Source organism: Heteronotia binoei, chromosome 14, assembly GCF_032191835.1.
Source record: "Heteronotia binoei isolate CCM8104 ecotype False Entrance Well chromosome 14, APGP_CSIRO_Hbin_v1, whole genome shotgun sequence".
NCBI lineage: Eukaryota > Metazoa > Chordata > Lepidosauria > Squamata > Gekkonidae > Heteronotia > Heteronotia binoei.
Genome location: NC_083236.1, coordinates 54,843,003 through 54,862,354, shown reverse-complemented (window position 1 = coordinate 54,862,354; position 19,352 = coordinate 54,843,003). Strand labels below are relative to the sequence as shown.

The window sequence follows — 19,352 nt, the reverse complement described above, 5'->3', positions numbered from 1 at the left end:
TGGGCGAGCCACTCAGGTTCCCCCCTTTCACCAGTTTGAGGTGGGTTTTTTTTTAAAAAAATAATATTTTACCCTTCTTCCCCTTCAGGGGGCTACTGAAAGCATCTTACAAAACATCGTCTAAATAAACAAGTGGAACCAAGGAAGTAAACAAAATAACTTCAGATCTTGGATGGATCCTGGATCTACTTCATGGTTTCAGACTTCAAGCCACGGACTAAGAATCCAGGGCAAAGATTCCCTTGGCTTGCACTTTTGGCAAGGCCCAGGTTAAAAACCTGCAAACAGGAGAAATGAGCCCAGCCCAGGTTCGATTCAGCTTATGCTAGACAAGTTGTCTGCAAGTTTCCTCCCTTGTTAGAAATGCCTCTGTCTATGTTCAGGGTGAATGCCTGCGAGCAGAGGAGAGAAGCAAGTCTTATTGCAAGTTTCAGTCAGTGATACTCATGGGGTAGGGCTGCCAGGAGCACTGTGCATGTGTGTGCGTGGAAACTACCAGATGTCACTTCCTGTTTTGGAAAAGGAAGTGATGCCATGACCCTCTAGAAATTCATAAATGCTGATGGTTTTTACCACAGGAATCTGAAAATCCCTAGAATGCCATGGCAACACTTCCTGTTCTGCAGGTGGTGCTCAGCTAGTCTGAGTCAGGTAGGTAAAATGAGGCAATAATCTCTCCTGCTCTTGAATGCTGTTTCCATATTAGATGCCGGACAGATTGAGGACTACGTTTCCCTTGGACACTGTTGAAAACAGCTGAGGAAGAGGAGGAGGCAGGCACAGAGATGCTGCCCTTTTCCTGATTGGCTACCTGTTGTAGCTGCAGTAATTAGGCAGATTTGGTTGAGGGGTGGTGGAGGAGAGACAGGACAGGGGTGTTCTTCTCTCGCTTCAATATACAGTTGGCCCTGGTGAAGAAATCAGGACCGCAAGGCTGAAAATAATGTGTAGCCCTGCTAGTTACCAAGGTTCTTTCCAGCTAGGATTGTTGTTGGCGGACTTACTATGCGTGCTGCAGTTTTACCGCTGGAGGTAATGCGATTTGGCCCTGAGCAGAGCCTGGCTAGGAAACCATCCGGGAAGCATTTATGAGTGACTGAACTCTCTGGAGGGAAGGCAAGGTGGAAGCACGGCAATAATGTACATTCTTATAACATCCACGTTCCAAGTATGGAGAGTTACAGGAGAAATATTTTGAATGGCTTGCCTTAGATTTACAGGAACCCGCTTTCTTTTGGGGACTTGCCAGAATCTGAATTCCTACTGCAAGAACTTAAATTTGTTCCATGTGTCTTTTGGGTAGTAGTTTAGGTTTCAGTCTGTGCAAATCTCTATTTTTTTTTGTATATTCTTATCCTGCCCTTAAGGCTGTATTTATCACCCCCCATTTTCTCTTTACATCCTCCCAACAACCCTGGAAAGTAGCTTAAGCTGAGAGCCTGTGACCGGTTCCAGGTCACCCAGTGAACTTCATGGCAGAGTGGGGATTCAAACTCGGGTCTCCCGCACCTTAGTCTGATGTTATAACAGCAACACCACTGGCTATCTATCTATCTATCTATCTATCTATCTATCTATCTATCTATCTATCTATCTATCTATCTATCTATCTATCTATCATCTATCTATCTATCTATCTATCTATCTATCTATCTATCTATCTATCTATCTATCTATCTATCTATCTATCTATCTATCTATCTATCTTCTGTGAGGCAGAACCTGCCATTTTAGTCTCTATTGTCATTCTGTAGTTTTAGATTTTATATATTTTACATTGATCTTTTATTGTTGATTGTTTTTATGATGTAACCCGCCCTGAGCCTGTTCTACGGGAAGTGATGTCATCATGCTGCGACATTGCATAGGGATGCTGTGGTTTGAGGACAATATGGTTTGAGGGCCGTTTACTACAGAGTTGAAAAAGTATATAAAATGGGGTGGGATAGAAAAGGTGAAACTGGAGATGGAACAACAGATAAGGCAAATAGAGCAAGGTAGAGAAGGGAGGGAAAAGGTGTACCATGGCGGGGGGGAGGGCAGAGACCTCTGGGGGAAGCAGTGGAACTGGGGGAGCAAAATAATGGAAAGGTAGGGCTGCAAAGACTACTGGAGGAATATGGTGGGTGGGAAGAAAGAGGAAGAAGAAGGGATGAGTTCTTCTGAAGGTTGCCACTAGTGTGGCAACAAAGTTCAGAAAGTTACCTTTTTACTTGCTCATGCTCAATACATTTAGCATATTGTTCCAATTGACAACAAAGAACTCTTCTTCCTTTTTGCAAAAAGTTTCCTTTCCTGGTTGCTGCGGCTGGAGTTGGGGTGATTTTAACTAGTATTTGGACAACCAGTGCAAACCCAGCTGCCCCAGAAATTGCCTGGGAAGCCTACAAAGCCTCTGGTTCATTTCCAGTTTGTTTATCCACCATGTACCTTTAATAGTACCTGCATAGCTCAGGCTAGCCTGATCTCGTCAGATCTTAGAAGCTAAGCAGGGTTGGCCTGGACCGGTATTTGAATGGGTGACCACCAAGGTATACCAGGATTGGAACGTGGAGGCAGGCAGTGGCAAGCCACCCTTGAAAACCCTACTGGGTCACCCAAAGTCTGCTGTGTGACTTGAGGGCAACAGCCACTACAACAAAACCTTTAATAGCGCCAGGCTCTTTTTCTAGCAGGAGCTCCTCTGCATATTAGGCCACACCCTCTGATGTAGCCAATCCTCCAAGAGCTTACAGGGCTCTTAGTACAGGGCCTACTGTAAGCTCCAGGAGGCCTGGCTACACCAGGGGTGTGTGGCCTAATATACAGAGGAGCTCCTGCTAGAAAAAGAGCTCTGAATAGCACACTGGCGGTGGCCCTGTGTAGCAATCGACCTGTCGGTCCACTAAGGAGCACAGGCAGTCTCTAGAAGAAGGTGTGCCTCTGTTGCAGCAGGTAACATTCCCAGGGCTTTTTTTGTAGCAGGAACTCCTTTGCATATTAGGCCGCACACCCCTGATGTAACCAATCTCCTGGAGCTTACAGGAGGCCCTGCACTAAGACCCCTGTAAGCTCTTGGAGAATTGGCTACCTCAGGGGGGTGTGGCCTAATATTTTTATTTACTGATTTATTTTATTACATTTGTATCCCGCCCTCCCCAGACGGGCTCAGGGCAGCTAACAACAATTAAAACAACATAGTGCTAACACAAAATTGCAATAAAATCATTAAAAACATTTTGTATAATTTTGTACGATTTCAACCGATCCTTCAGTTCCAGTTGTAGAGTCCAAGATGGCATGGTTAGTTCTTATTGAGCACTACGTGATGTTAGGTGTTGTTTAACAATCTACATTCATATTGGGATGGGTTCCGATACCAGTGCTGTGGGATGGTGGAATAGCGGTCGCCTCCCCATTCGATGTTAAATGCCAGCCTAAACAATTCTGTCTCGCAGGCCCTGCAGAATTGTGGCAATTCCCGCGAGGCCCTGATGTTTTTGGGGAGGACGTTCCACAGGGCAGGGGCTGCCCCCGAAAAGGCTCTCGCTCTAGTGGTGGTCCGCCGAGCTTCTTTTGGCCCAGGGATATGCAAAGGAGTTCCTGCTACAAAAAGAGCCCTGAATATTCCCCTTGCCGTAGCTGCCATAAGAGCTCGGGCTGCCGTTCCTGACCCAGCTGACTCCCTGTGCACATTTTTCATAAAAGCGCAGGGGGGTGCTCTGATGTCATCGCATGAGCTGCCTTTGGAGAGGCAAAATCCAGGTCAAAAGGGAAAGGCATTTCCAACGAGATCTAGGTTATGCAAATCAACCCCTCCCCCCCAAAAAAATGCAGGTATGAATTAAAGGGGACACCTGGTCTCTAGCCTCTGCCACCTTCTGCTACTTGCCACAACTCGGAAATTGTCGCCTTCTGCTGTGTCCATTTTGCCTAATCTTGATTTCTTTTGTTGGCTCTCTGCGTTTAGGTGTTTAATGCTCAGCTTCTGGGAGGGTGGGGAGTGTTGGGGTTGAACCCTCCTCCTTGTTTGTCCCCTCCCTTTTTTTTAAAAAAAAGGTTTCCTCTTCTCTATTAAGATGAATTATTGATCGCTAGGCAGGGAGATGCGTGTTGGTTTAAGATCAGCCGTATTAAGTCGTGCGCTTGGGTGGCGCAGCCTCTGGAACGGAGAAGAGCCCGTTGGTTAAGTCCTGCTATTAAGAACTTGTGGGGGGGGGGGGGCAGAGAAGGTGGTGCAAAATAGCCTTCTGCACATGATGAGACACCGCCAGAGAACAGCCCGCGACCGTGGAGGCTTTTTCGGTTCTCCTCTTCCACCCCCTGTTCTCTCCCTCCTCCCTTAGGTTTCTGCTGGAGCTGCTAACAGTCGGTGGCGATGGGCTGGAGGGGGGCGCGGAAGGGGGGGGGGAGAAGTGTTTTTGAATATTGTGCTATGAAGGGAACGGTCCTGCAGTGAAGCAGTTGTGATATTAGAGCAGCTCTCCTAAGAGATCCCTTGGCTTGTGTGTACCGATCGGAGTGGCACATTCCCAGACAGCTGGTCGCTCAGCATGGGCTGTGCATGCCGCTAGGAAGCTGGCACAGTGGCGAAGAACAGGTAATGCTCTAATTTCCCCTGTGCAGATGCGGCCAGGAATATCTTAATTTATTGGTGTGCTGGCATGCAAGAGGGAAAGCTGGCTGTGCAGTCTTGCATAACTATTAGCGCAAGGCAAAAAAAAAAAAAAAGAAAAAAAGAGGGGGGGGGAAGAGAGAGAGAGAACCTTGCTAGGGACTTGACTTTGACTAACCTGGGCTTGGAAATCATAGATTTCTCTCTCCTCCCCACCACCACTCCTTTTGTTGTGCTTGGAACGGCTTAAGCACCCCTTAATTATAAAATTATAAATACGCGAGTGATACTTTGGGAGCAGCCCCGCTATTCCAGGGAAGCAGAGCACACACAAATGTTTAGTTACTGTATTTTCTCGTCTCCTCCCCACCCCCTGCCTTAAAATCAGTAATTAAATAGCAGCATCGTTTGCTGTTATTGCTACAGCTTTGAAACCTGGAACCATCCAGCTGTAGTCTGTTCTGTTGGCTCAAAGTTTGGCCGGTTCTTCTTCTCCCAGCCCTACTGCTAGCTATGGCTAAGCTGTGCTTAAACACTTAGCCATGCTTTTCTCCCGACTAGATCAGAGCCATCTTGTAATAACTTGGTGTGTGTGTGTGTGTGTGTGTGTGTGTGCATGCCTTTTTTTCTTTTTTTTTTTTAAAAAAAACCCCACACATATATATTGGGAGTTGATGGAACTGTAGCTCTGTGCCCGGAATTTGGAACTGTAGCTCTGTGCATTTGGGCAACAGACACCTTATAATTATCCCATTGACGCGCTCAATGTATTCACATGGTTAATTTTGTTTGGCCTCCTGCATTTGATAGATAGATTAGGCCCTTATATAATTCTCTTTATACATGAAATTGAACTGCCTTTGAACAGGCAGACAGCTAATTGCTAGCAATTTGTGTTGCTAACAAGAGGCAAAATGGTAGCATAACATTAGGCTCAACAGTCTGTTAACTAATTTGCTGAATCAGATTTAAAAATATGCCCTTGGTAGCAAAGGCTTTTCGCTACCGCGCTGGTGAATAGTTCTGAGACGAAGCTCTCGGAACTGCCAGTACAAAATAGCGCGCGGAACCCAAGGTTCAGGGCTTAATTTCCTGGGGTGTTTTTGTAGGGCGGAGTAAAGTCAATGCCTCTAGGTTGTAGGCTTTTGTACCATTTGTTTATTTATGGCGCTTAAACATAATTGCCTCCAAAATGCTCCGAGTAGTTTACATGCAGTTCCCAGGTGATCCTGAGCTGGGATTACAGGCCCATATAGGTGGCAGAATTTAGGGTACCAGCAAGTATCCATTGTTTAGTTTATATTTTTATCAACTTGAGGTGTACCATTGAAATTGTCTTCTACAGGCACTAAAATTCCAAGCCATTTCTGCTCCCTTCAGGGCAATAGGCAGGATCCAACCTGTTTAGCTGTTTAGTAGGACTTACCAGGCCTCAGATTCAGCAGGAGCTCACAGGAGCGCGGCTCCTGAATCTTTCTGAGGGTTCCCCCTCTTCCTCCCCACCTACCTTGTCCATTAAATAGCAGCTGCAGCTGCATAACAATCCATGGATTAGAAGAACGGGAGGCCAGCCAGCCACCAGGGGCTTTGCCATGCCCCCAGCAGCCCTCATTAACCCCTGGAGAATCCCGTGCCACCCTTTCTCCACTTCTTTTGTGATTTGGGGTGGCAGGTGGCTTGCTGGCCTTTTGGATCGGGGAGGCAGACCAGAAGAGCCCCAGGTGAGCGAAGCCTGCTTGGGCTGGCTGGATCCCTAGCCAGCCCTAGCAGGCCTCGCTTGCCCAGGGCTCTCCTTTCTTGCATTGGGTTCCTTTTGGCTGGTGGGAGGGGGGCAGTATATGCTAATGAGTTATGCCAATGAACTCCACCACCTATTTTTGTACAAAACGACCCCTGGGACTTACCATGTATACTCAGATCGCTGGTGTCCATCTCTATCACATTTCTATTCTGCCTTTCCTTCAAGAAGCTCATAGTAGTGTCTGGGGTTCTCCCCTCCTTTATTTTATCTTCACAGAGGTAGGTTTGGCTGAGGAAATAACAGGCCCAAGTTATCTTCATGCAGAGTTGGGATTTGAACCTGGGTTTCTCACTTTTAGCCCTACTTCAGTCAAGTCAGCATCATATGATTATGTCATTCCTACTTATAATAATTGGTTCATATACCACATTGCTTTCTATTTCAAGGATTCCAAACCTTTTAGAGATTGCAGACATTTTACAATTATGACATAGGGTGGTGGGCACAAGCACAAAATGGCTGCTGCGGGAGGCGGGACCAAGCACAAAATGTCGAGGAGGGAAGTTACACATAACTTGAAAAATAACTTCAGCCTTTTAGGTGGAAGCTCTGTTTAAAAGGTTTATTTTTGAAATGAACATATTGTTTAAAAACAGAATGGATTAGAATGGATAAAAGGAAGTACTTCTTCACCCAAAGGGTGATTAACCCATGTGATTCGCTGCCCCAGGAGGTGGTGGTGGTTACAAGCATAGACGGCTTCAAGAGGGGAGATAAGCATATGGAGCAGAGGTCCCTAACTAGCAATTAGCCACAGGGTATAGATGGAACTCTCTGTCTGGGGCAGTGATGCTCTGTATTCTAGGTGCTTTGGTGGGGAGGCAACAGGGTGAGGACTTCTAGTGTTCTGGCCCCATGGATGGACCTCCTGATGGCACCTGGGGTTTTTGGCCACTGTGTGATACAGAGTGTTGGACTGGATGGGCCATTGGCCTGATCCAATATGGCTTCTCTTATGTTCTTATTTTCTTGCATGCGCACACACAGCTCACCTTCAGTCATGCGGAAGAGATCCTTTTGCCATGGTGGCAGCTGCTGCCAAATAAACTTTTTAAAAATATGCTGGGGTAAAAGCCCCACGTAGACTGTCCACTTTATAAAAGCAATTGGCAGGTGCCAGGAAAGGTGTTGGGAGTTACCTGTTATGGACTTAGCACTGGATTGAGCCTCAGTATTCTCAGCCTAAGTATTCTCAGTATTCTGCTAAACCCATGATATTTCAGTTTCTATAGTAATTAGCTTCTGTAGTTGAAACCAGGGCCTTTTTGTAACAGGAACTCCTTTGCATATTAGGCCGCACACCCCTACTGTAAGCCCCCTCCTGGAGCTTACAGTAGGCCCTGTAAGAAGAGTCCTGTAAACTCTTGAAAGATTGGCTACATCGGGGGGGTGTGACCTGATATGTAAACTTTGGTTCTGTTTCCTAGGAGGCTTTAGGAGGCTTCTGGTCATGCAACCTTCTGGTACAGATAACACAGTACATGTATTTGGCTTTTGAAGTGTTTATACAGTATCATATTCCAAGTAGAGTATCAGAATCTAGCTTCCTGCACTCTGAGTTGCCCTAGCTTTCTCTGTCTTCTCTTGACCTTCCTGACCCTGAGAGATGGAAAGAAAGGGCTGAGCATTATTGTGTATGTCACATATTGTCGAATGCTCATCACAGAGTTGATTGGCAGTTACATCGGCTCTTGTGGATGGGAAAAAGTACTTAATGGGTGATTACAGACTGGCAATTTGGGCTGACTCAGAGACGGCTCTGAAATTAACCCCAAAAAATCTTTCCTCACACAAACATCTGTTGCCTGACCTCATCCCATACACACCCTAGCTTCTGTAGTGCGACTCAAGAAGCTACCACTTTTGAAGTGGTAGCAAATATCTGAGCCACACGCCAGTCCCTTTTTGGCATCTGGAAGCGGAAGGGTGCAAGCGACTGCTGAAAATGTATGGGGGTAAAAACGAAGCTGAGTGATGGGAATGGTGCGCAACGGCTGTCTGAACATGCCCATGTTGCCCAATGGACAGGATGGGGACGGCTTGCGGGGGAGTGTATGGAGGCTTTAGGATGGCTCTTTGAGCGGTCCCGATTTGGGACGCCTCCCATCCGCCCCAAAATGCCCCATCTGTTATGACCCAAAATCTGGGTTTATTCTTGTTCCTTGTTTTCCTGGTCAACCATCCTCTTTTCTGGGTCTTGATAAGAACATCCAAGGATATCCTTTATAGAACTACTGTGCACAATATTTGAGTATTGAAATATTCGAGTATTGAAATTTAAATTAATTTTGTAAGCACCATACTAGATTATTGTATGTTTTAACAAATTTACGTTTGGGTTTGAAGTTAAATAAATACAAGGTGTTTGGAAACAACTGTCACTTTCTCTCTCTCTCTCCTGATGTAATCGGGAAGCCAGCTGCTCTCCCTCCCTGAAAGACCACAATGGGGATGAGAGTGCATGAAGAGGTACTTCCAGGGAAAAAGAGGTGCCGGAGCTCATTAACACAACTCATTTGCATAACTCATTGTCATATGCCATGCGCCCCTGACATCACCAGAAGGTGCACTCAATCATATCAGCTCAGCATCTACCTTAAAAGGCTTCTTGAATTAGAATGGTCACAACCAAACCTGACTCCCATCATATTTTTTCAATGACTTTCTCCTGTGTGGCCTTAGTGGTGTGATGAAGATTTCCATCTGTCCGCTTTATAAGTTTTGGTTATTTCCCCCTTTTTGTTTTGGTTATTTCCCCCTTTTTTGTGGGGGAAATATTAGAAGGTTTGTCAAAGCTCAGAGTTCAGCAAAATTCTCACAAGGGGGTTGAACAACGGAGCCCAGAAGCAAGTTTTTTTTTTGTGGGGAGGGGCGGTTAGAAAGAAAGAGCACAACAAAATTTAGAGGTTCTGGAGCTCTACTTCTGTGAGCTCCTGCCCAAAATGAGGCCTGCCTGCAGCTGTGATTTCCCCAACAGTACATGGTACCTTATTGGGGATCCCAGTCTACTTGGATGAGTAGCAGCTCAGGAAGAGAAAAGTCCTTCCAAAAATTTGTTTTCCAATGTCCTTTGGCAAGAGATGTCCTCTTCCTTTGACCCATGGTTTCTATGTGGTTTCATGCTGCATGTTTGGAAGAACATGTCTTTTGATGAGAATCCCTGTTAAGTTTTTATGTTTATATACACCAGACATTTGTTGAGAGCCAGTTTAGTGTAGTGGTTAAGTGAGCCGTCTCTTATCTGGGAGAACCGGGTTTGATTCCCCACTCCTCCACTTCCACCTGCTGGAATGGCCTTGGGTTGGCCATAGCTCTCATAGGAGTTGTCCTTGAAAGGGCAGCTGCTGTGAGAGCCCAATCCAGCCCCACCCACCTCACAGGGTGTCTGTTGAGGGGTGGGAAGGTAGAGAATTTGACCGCTCTGATACTCTGAGAGACAGAGTATAGGGTGGAATATAAATCCAATATAATCATCATCATCTTCTTCTTCTTCTTCTGGCCAAACATGTTACTGGGAAGGTGTGATGGGGGGAGGAAATTATGCTCATGCATAGGTCTTTGGAACAATGTACTTTGTTGGAATTACATTGTGGATATTTTAATCTCTGAAGACATTGTAGACATTAGTTTTAGTAGTCATAATGCTGGTCATATTGAAACTTTATGCCTTATCAAAATATTGAAATGTACAGGTTGATGACCAATTACAGTTATGAGATTACTAGCTAAAAAATGGGGAGAGGGGAAAGTGCTAAGGTTTGAAACTCAAAAGCCAGTTTGGTGTAGTGGTTAAGTGTGTGGACTCTTATCCAGGAGAACTGGATTTGATTCCCCGCTCCTCTGCTTGCAGCTGCTGGAATGGCCTTGGCTCAGCCATAGCTCTTGCAAGATTTGTCCTTGAAAGGGCAGCTTCTGGGAGAGCTCTCTCAGCCCCACGTACCTCACAGGGTGTTTTTTTGTGGGGAAGGAAGAGAAAGGAGATTGTGAGCCACTCTGAGATTCAGAGTGAAGGGCGGGATATAAATCCAATATCATTATCTTCTTCTGGTGGATGGTGGTGGAGGGTGAGAATGAAGGGGATTGATTCCTTTCATTTGCATAAGGGAAGGGATAACACGGTAGAGACACGGTATGTGCTGTAATTTGTTTGTAAGGTCTTTAACTATGACGGGAGTCGATAACAGAGTACAATATCTCTAATGATGTTATTCGGCAGGCTCTGCGAAGCTGAGTCAGTAAGGCCTGAACATTCAACAGTTAGCAAGAGATACTTATTATCTCGCAGGACAGGATATATTAGATCAGCCAGACCCAGTGATCCTCACACTCGCGGTCCAAATAATATCTTGCTCTGACAGAGGTCAGCTTCCCAAACACAACGGCGCTGACTAATATGTCTCAGTTTCTAATTCTACATGATTGTCTGGCCCAAGCAGTTTTCTGCTTGGCCTCTTCCTTCTGGTTCTGTTATTCTCTTGGACTCCCAGTAGATGCAGAGGTCACTGGCTCCTTGCCCTGACCCAAGAAACCAAACAGTTCTGGGAGGGTGGGTGGAAAGACCATGTAGTAGGATGGGCCCTAGGTTTGGCAAGGGGGACTGTGGCGGAACCGGCCCGATTCTGCCTACAGACCCGGTCCCGTCAGCTCCCTATTGAGTCGCCAACTCCTGGAGGGAGCTATTTCTCCTCCTGCCCCTTGGGCTCGCTGCCACCACCTGCTCAGTCTAGGGGTTCAGATTGAGAGGAACAGGACTCCCAATCCCCCTCTCCAGCTGCAAGGCCAGGCCTCAAGGTCCTCTGCCACCCTGCACTTGGGTTTCACAGAGACCTCAGCGCTTCTTTGGGGCACCCCTGGAGGATTGGCACCTTATCCAACTGCATGCCTTCCCCCTTCCCCGGGGCCCCCTTCTCAACACAGCGTGGTCTAAAGCGGTCTGGGGATCTAGGTGGTACAGAGATTGACTGCCAGCATTTAAACAGTAAAAATATATTTATTTAAAAAGAGAAAAAGATAGGAAAAGAAAAACAAAACAAAAACAGTTGCCTTTAAAAAGTTAGCACAGCACCGCACAACACAGCAGACAGCATAACAAAGAAAAGTTGATTATAAACGCATCCGGTTGGCCCTGATCTAGACATGCCCTGCCCTTTTTGAATGACTTACTTTGTCTTACTGCTTGGAGGCCTCATTTTCCTGAGCAGGCCTCCCCCACAGGCAGGAGCTCACCGGCAAGCAACCTCTCTTCCAGAGCGCCAGCTCCCAACTGAGGCTCTCTTCCTGCCTAACACATGGCAAGAACAAAAGCACTTCCTGCCCCTCTAGGAGATTTTCCCCCTAGCGTTGTTGGTTTGGTTCTGGAAGGGAGGGGGGGTGAAGTGAGAGGAAGGCTACAAAGCCTGCTGAGGGATTTACTGATCCCTGCCACTGAAGCACCAACACTCTAAGATGGTGTTTCTCCACAGGGACTACATTGAGAATCAGGTATTAGGATATGTTTGTTAATGGCAGTCAAGTTTGGAGGAAGAGAGGTGTGCTAGAACTGAAGCATACGAGACATATTTCTGTCAGAGGGCAGATCGGTCTTTGTTTTAAATATTTTTATTGATTTCTTACAAAAAGTAAGGAAGGTAGAGAGAGCCTGGGGTAGGAAATAAGTTGTTCTAAAAAGAAGAGAAAAGCAACAATATTCCAGATTAGCGTTAACTCTCCAGATACATATCAAAGTGTTTGTATAGACTTTCTTCAAATCAATCTGATAAACCCAATTCTCTATAATGCACTGCCATATTGACTCTATTAATTCCCCCACCTTGTTTGTTTAATGTACTATCTTGCAGTTTTCAAACCATAAATAAAAAGGTCGCCATGTTTCACACACGTTGCGTTTGCTTTCTTCCTTCTAAAGATCTGTTAAAATGTCCATTTCAGCTGTTTATGGTCTTCAGGACACATGAATAGTGCCCCCCCCCACAACTGGCATGTGGGCGTGCCACATCTTTATTTCTTTTTTCATTCAGCATACCTCCAATAAGAGTTACTGGCTGTCCATCTAGTGTTTATTATTTACGTAGTCCTCCTGTTAGTAAAGGAGCCCCGTGGTGCAGAGTGGTGAAGCTGCAGTACTGCAGTCCGAACTCTCTGCTCACGACCTGAGTTCGATCCTGCCAGAAGCTGAGTTCAGGTAGCTGGCTCATGGTCGACTCAGCCTTCCATCCTTCCGAGGTCGGTAAAATGAGTCCCCAGCTTGCTGGGGGGAAAGTGTAGATGACTGGGGAAGGCAATGGCACACCACCACATAATAAAGTCTGCCGTGCAAAACGTTGTGATGCTGCGTCACCCCAGAGTTGGAAACAATTGGTGCTTGCACAGGGGACTACCTTTACCTTTTTACCAGTTAGTAGGCTTTCTAGAGACATTTTGTCGGCCGCTTTGTGAATGGAGCGATGGACTGGGCGGGCTTTTGGTCTGACCCAGCATGGCCCTTGTTATGTTTTAGTTATTCTACAATTTTAACTGTATTTCTAATTGCTGAAACGCTTTCGTGTTGTTTTTCTGCTTGCCACCTTGCGGGCTCTGATTGGGCAGAAAGGCAGCATGAAAATGTTTTAAATAAATATCTGTCCCACAGGCTTGAGGTGATTGTGCCTACTTAAATTTTGTTGCTCTGGGTCTCTTGGGAAGAAGATTGTGTATGTCAAAAGTTTGTGGGGTACTGTTGATAGTCATCACAGCTGAGTTCTCAGCAGTACTGGTTGTCTTCAGATATTGTAAGAAGGTCTGGAGCATCAATGAACTTCAATAATGAAGAAGTGGCCACAAATTATGCCTTGTTAAATGTGATCCAGCACTTACGAAACCTTACGTGGAGACTTTAGTGAGCCAGTTAACCAACATGGCTTGTCTCCTTGTTGTTTTCTGTTTGCTGAATGGAGCAATAAAGCTGTTCTCAGACTGGATTCCTACAAATTTAGGTGTTCCTTGGAAGTTTCTAAGGTGTGTCTCAGTGAGAGTGGACAAGATGCCCATTGGCACCAGGCTTCCGTATCAGTGTGCTCTCATAGTTGGGATGGATCTGAGGATGCTTTCTCAGTTCGTGTGGTGAAACACTGAAAAATCCGGTAAATCCAGTCAGCACTGCACTCTTGATCGTGGTCCAGAATCCTCTGCAGTATGCGGGTGCTCTGTGGGTGCTAATTCAGGAGTTACACAGCAGATGGTGATGTGGAAAAGGGTTCCTTGAGAGCAGAGAATTTGAAATCCATTGCAGTAGGGGATCCCAGAAGACATGAAGAGAATTCCCATTAAGGAAAAACACCTGAAAGCATAGCCTTTTGTATGTGGCTTCCCATTGTTTATAACAGATAGTAGTGGATCCTGAAGCCTTGTTTCGGAGTCCTTTTTACCAGTGACATGTCACATTTAGATCAAAATCCCTGTATTTGGCAGCTCCCGTTTCTAAGCCCGGCGAAAGGATGCCAGATTCTATTTCAGCTGAACAGCATCACATTCGGAGAGGCACATTTAATAGGATTGAAAGAAAAGAAATGTTACTTTTCATCACAGAAGACAACAAAGAGAACAGGGGAAAACGAAAATATTATTTCGTTTGAACCAAATTATGGTTCATCTCTCAGGGGCTTTTCGGGGAGTAGATGAAGAAAAGCACTTAAATATCATTCCATCAAACTAAAATTTTAACTACAGTTTTTTTTCCAGCTGATAAAATGTGTTCGGAGGATTCAAAGAAGATTAGAGCTCACCTAAGAAACAGTATTCAAATTTCAACAGCTAATGGAAGCCTGCAAAAACCGTTAATGTCTATATCTTTCCTCTAAGGGACCTAGATTTCAGTATTCTTATAAAAACACATTGAGTTGATTTCATTTCTGTGTCTCCACAGACTTCATTCTTGTAATTTCAGTAAGTGTTATAAATGTTATTTTAAGTATTATAATGCTAATCCCTACTGACAATAAGGGGTTGGAAGCGCTGCTTCCATTACTAAGGTAATGTTTACCTCAGATAGCATATAATTGTTTGCTTTTTTTTCCCACTGTAAACTCTCTGCTCCCAACTGCTTAATCAGCCATGGAGAAGAGAGGGGGCTTGTGCCGCTTAACTTTTTCTTGGGAGATCACGTTAGAGCAGCGCATCAGCAGCCCTTCGTGGAACGTGGGCAGGGGAGGCGGCATTTCGGGTGTTTGCGTTTGCGAGGTTTGTGCATTGTTCCTAAGGCAAAAATACCTTGAGTATCGGTCCTTGTAACGTCTTGAATGGCTTATTAATATAAATATCACGGCTACGGCATAAATCTTCTCAACCGCTGAGCTCTCGGGGGCGTTTCTCTGTTGCACGAGATTTCAGCAAGGACTTCCTAGGACTTGTGGTAGTTCAAACGGCAGAGCTGTATTCCAGTCACAGCTCCAGTGGTCCCCCTTGCTACTGTCATATGCTCTCCATATGAGTTTTCTCCTGCATCAAATCATCCTAACCAATATTTCATTATGCCTTATGAAAGTTAAACGCATCCCCCTTCTTCTCCTTCTCTTCCCTGCTGCTGAACTAGCACTTGGGTTCTTTGTTGGTTTAAGGATCAAATTTGACCTTCCTATTTTTTTTTTTTTTTTAGCATCCTCTCCGCGCCGCCTGTGCTAACAAATCAGAGAGCAGGAAAATCTGCTTCCCCCCCCCCCCCCCCCTTTAATATCACTGCTATCCGGGCATGAAAGCAAAAGCCAGTCCTTGTAAATTGCAACTTAGAGGAAAGGAAAGGGAAAATGGTAAGACGACACCATTAAACAGTAAAATCATTGGCAGATTTGGGAGTTCTGGCCTGTAGGCTTCCATAACTTTGGGTAAGGACAAAATGAGCAATGACTTTCTAGTTTGTGCCTCAAAAGAGGCTTATATTTTTATTAATGCAAGCAGTATCCCAACACAGTGCCAAATGTAGGGATTGATGTTGTGAAGTTTCATTGCTGCCAGATAGGGGGATATAGTAGATTTAGATAATAAGGACTTTTGAGCAGGGAATGCTTGGATGATAGTGCTTCCATGGTTAGCTTGGTTCTGGACCAGTTTTGCCATCTAGCAAACAACAATCCAGATCCCTGCGAATGGTGTAACAAGAGCCAAGGCACTTTGATGTTGAATGTTGTGCCTGTGTTTAAAAACTCTTTGATGGCATCTTTAATAGCGGAAGAGGCGTAGGAGTTTTTTTTGACTCCCCCTTTGTCAGTATCAGGGAACAAAGCATTTTGCACAGTGCACCCCAAAAGGCCAATAGATGGAAGAGACACATTTATACAGAAATCCGGAATAAATGAGAGTTCAGAGTCACTCCCAGTTAGGGATCACTTTTGATGACTGAGTTTTAGCGATGAGAAACAAAGGACATGATGCTTCATACTTGTTGTGGTCAGAAAACCCTTTAAATATATTGGCCACCCTTTAAACACATTTAAACACACAGAAAACCCTTTAAACACATATATTGGCCACTGTGTGACACAGAGCGTTGGACTGGATGGGCCATTGGCCTGATCCAACATGGCTTCTCTTATGTTCTTATGTGACCCAGAGTGTTGGTCTGGATGGGCCATTGGCCTGATCCAACATGGCTTCTCTTATGTTCTTCTGTGACACAGAGTGTTGGACTGGATGGGCCACTGGCCTGATCTAACATGGCTTCTCTTATGTTCTTCTGTGACATAGAGTGTTGGACTGGATGGGCCATTGGCCTGATCCAACAGGGCTTCTCTTATGTTCTTATACCTTCAAAAAGTGGCACATGTCAGTCCTTGCTGATCTCACTATAAATCTCCCTGTTCAGGAATGATCCATAAAGCTGCTTGATTCACAATAAAATTTTCCTCATTGACCAACTTGTGTGTAAGCATTTGAATGAGTCCTATTTATAGCTCACTTCCCAGTTGCTCAGGCTTGGAGAGGAACTCCCTGCCGTCGGTCACAAATCACTTGTCCTCAAGAATTGTGGAACCGGGGAGGGGGGCGGGAATGGCCGCTATAGTGACACTCTAGGAATATCCTTGTAGTCTCTGTGGCTTTTGCCATAGAGATTAGGGGGAAATTTCTAGAGTATCTCTTGGAAGTGATATCACATCATCCCCAAAATCCACCCTTTCCAGGCACATCCACCCACCCAAATTTCGCAGCATTTACCTAGGCAGTGCTGGGAATCCTGAATACATTGCTTTTGTCTACAGTGTGGCAGTTTTATAAATTTTAATGCAAAGGTGAAGTTTTTAAAAAGAGACTAAATATTTGAAAAGTGGGGCACATCTCCCTTAATGAGCAAAGTGTCGGTGACATTCTGTCTTGGTGTAATCAATATTTACTTTTAAAATCTTTTTTTTTTTTAAAGAATGCTTTAAATTTTCACAAGGAAAGTGAGCAGGTGCAGTTCTCCGCAAAGTATTCAGCAGCAAACATTTTTTGGCTCTTCTTGAGAAAATCAGAGAACTAAGTGAGCCACAGACGCCCAACTCAGAATAAGAAAAAAAAAAATGAAACAAAGCAAACTATATTTTTTGCTCATCTGTGGAGAGGGGATAACATGGGCCCAGAAGTACGCATTTGCGAAGCAATCTCAGTCATAGATGAGTGCCTGTTTTCCCCTGGAGCGCATACTGCAAAAACCTTTAAAAACATGAGTTTTCTGTTTCCTTAATATCTTGTTTTGCTGAACTTGAGGGGGTGGGGTGTTGCGATGAGCAAGAAGAATTGCCTTTTAGTTCTTCCAGTTTACAATAGGAGATGTTGCAGCAGCTTGAAACGTGCAGGGTTTTTTTTTTTATATATGAACCATAACTAGAGCACTTGAACCAAAAACCATAAGAATATAAGAGAAGCCATGTTGGATCAGGCCAATGGTCCATCCAGTCCAACACTCTGTGTCACACAGTGGCCAAAAAAAACAGACACCATCAGGAGGTCCATCAGTGGGGGCAGGACACTAGAAGCCCTCCCACTGTGCCCCCACAGCACCAAGAATACAGAGCATCGCTGCCCCCAAACCATCAAGGCCTTGAGCTGGAATCTAGCTAGCTGGTGAATGGATCAGGCCTCAGAGTCTTCCTTTGGCACAGGAGGCAATAAAGATGTGCATCAGGGGCAGCTGTGATTGGCAGGCAACATCAAGTCTTTGGATTGGCTGAATGCAAACAACCGGACTATTCTGCAGAGCAGTGCAATTTGGGCCTCCCCGCCTCCCTTCTCAGATTCCACCGACCTCAAAGATTCTGGGCTGGAGAAAGCAGTGTTCTCTCCAAATGCCAGTTGGTGATGGAAAGTGTCATCAAGTTCCAACCAACCTATGGCAACCACCAGGGCTTTTTTTTTTGTAGCAGGAACTCCTTTGCATATTAGGCCACACACCCTGATGCAACCAATCCTCCTGGAGCTTACAGTAGGGCTGGTACTAACAGCCCTGTAAGATCTTGGAGGATTGGCTACATCAGGGGTGTGTGGCCTAATATGCAAAGGTATTCCTGCTGCAAAAAAAGCCCTTGGTAACCCCATAGGAGAAACATAGAATATCAGATGTGTTTAATATGCATGCAATTATGCATATTTTTAATATAGTTCCCCCTTTGGGAATTGCAATTTTTTAAAATTACCCCCCCCACACACACACACCATTTTAGGCATTTTTTTCAGGCATAATATATCGAAAACAAGTATTTTCTTTTTAATGAACTTTTACCGTTCGGTGTAGTAGTTTGACTGTCAAGCTAGAATCTGGGAGACCCAGGTTCAGATTTCCCCTCTGCCTTGGATCATGTCAGGGAACCACGAGCCATTCTCTCTGTCTCAACTCGGCCTATTTGGGGAGGGATGGTGGCTCAGTGGTAGAGCATCTGCTTGGGAAACAGAAGGTCCCAGGTTCAATCCCTGGCATCTCCAACTGAGATGGGTCCAGGCAAATAAGTGTGAAAAACCTCAGCTTGAGACCCTGGAGAGCCGCTGCCAGTCTGAGTAGACAATACTGACTTTGATGGACCAAGGGTCTGATTCAGTATAAGGCAGCTTCATATGTTCATATTTCGCAGAGATGGAAGAATGCACTAGATAAATTAAATTTTCTAAATTTAAGCAAAGCAACATTTTTGGACAGTGTCTTGATATCCGTGGTGGAAATTCCAAGCCTTCAAGCATTGTTGCTGCCCTGTTGGTTTCAGGAAGACTCCTGGATCGTGCCCAAGCCCAACTGAAAAGGAATGAGCGCTTATGGTTTTTTTTTTAAATTCATTTGTTGTAGGTATAACAATGGAGAAAGTTGGATATCCTAAAATGTCTTCCTGAGTGAAGGCTGGAGCCAGTAATATCCATCGAACAGGGAAAGCCATTTCTTCTATTTTTTTATTGCCTCTTGATTGCTAGGGCTATTTAATAATAGTGTGAAGAATCCCAGTAGCAAATGGTGGTGAAGACAAATTAGAGACTTTTGGCTCTCTTAGTGGGTCATCTCCCGGCAGACTTAAGCAAGGGCACTGTAAAGAGACTCCATCTGTAGAGTCTGACAATTCCGTTTCCCCATCTGCTAGATGGACAGTGAACTCGGCGTACTGTAGAGCTGGCAAATAACCGCTCCAAGCCAGCTCTTCCCCGACTGAGCTGCAAAGGATGGGTCTGGGTTCAAACAGGAAACAAAGGAAGCACCTCTGCAACCAAAATCGCTTTCAAAGAACCCCCTAGGAAGGGAGGATATTATTTTAAGGAGGTTTGAGAAAATTATCGATGGTTGATATTCCTTTTTCTGATGCGTCTCCAGGAGGCTGCCGTTAGGTCCCTAGTTATGTGCAAATTAATGGCATTTTATTAAATGGGGTTTTCTTGTGTAGAGCCACAGATGGGATTGCCAGATAAAGGATTTTTTTTAAAACCTTAACTTTATTTTAGTGACATTGGATGCTATTCTTTGTTTGCTCTTTTTGG

General features: G+C 45.0%; 1 protein-coding gene across 2 annotated transcripts in view; it reads left to right on the top strand.

The window, feature by feature from the left end:
• The window catches only part of ZNF423 (zinc finger protein 423), a 475,743-nt gene that overhangs the window by 333,552 nt on the left and 122,839 nt on the right, over positions 1-19,352 (top strand). The gene's annotated exons all lie outside the window — the stretch shown is intronic.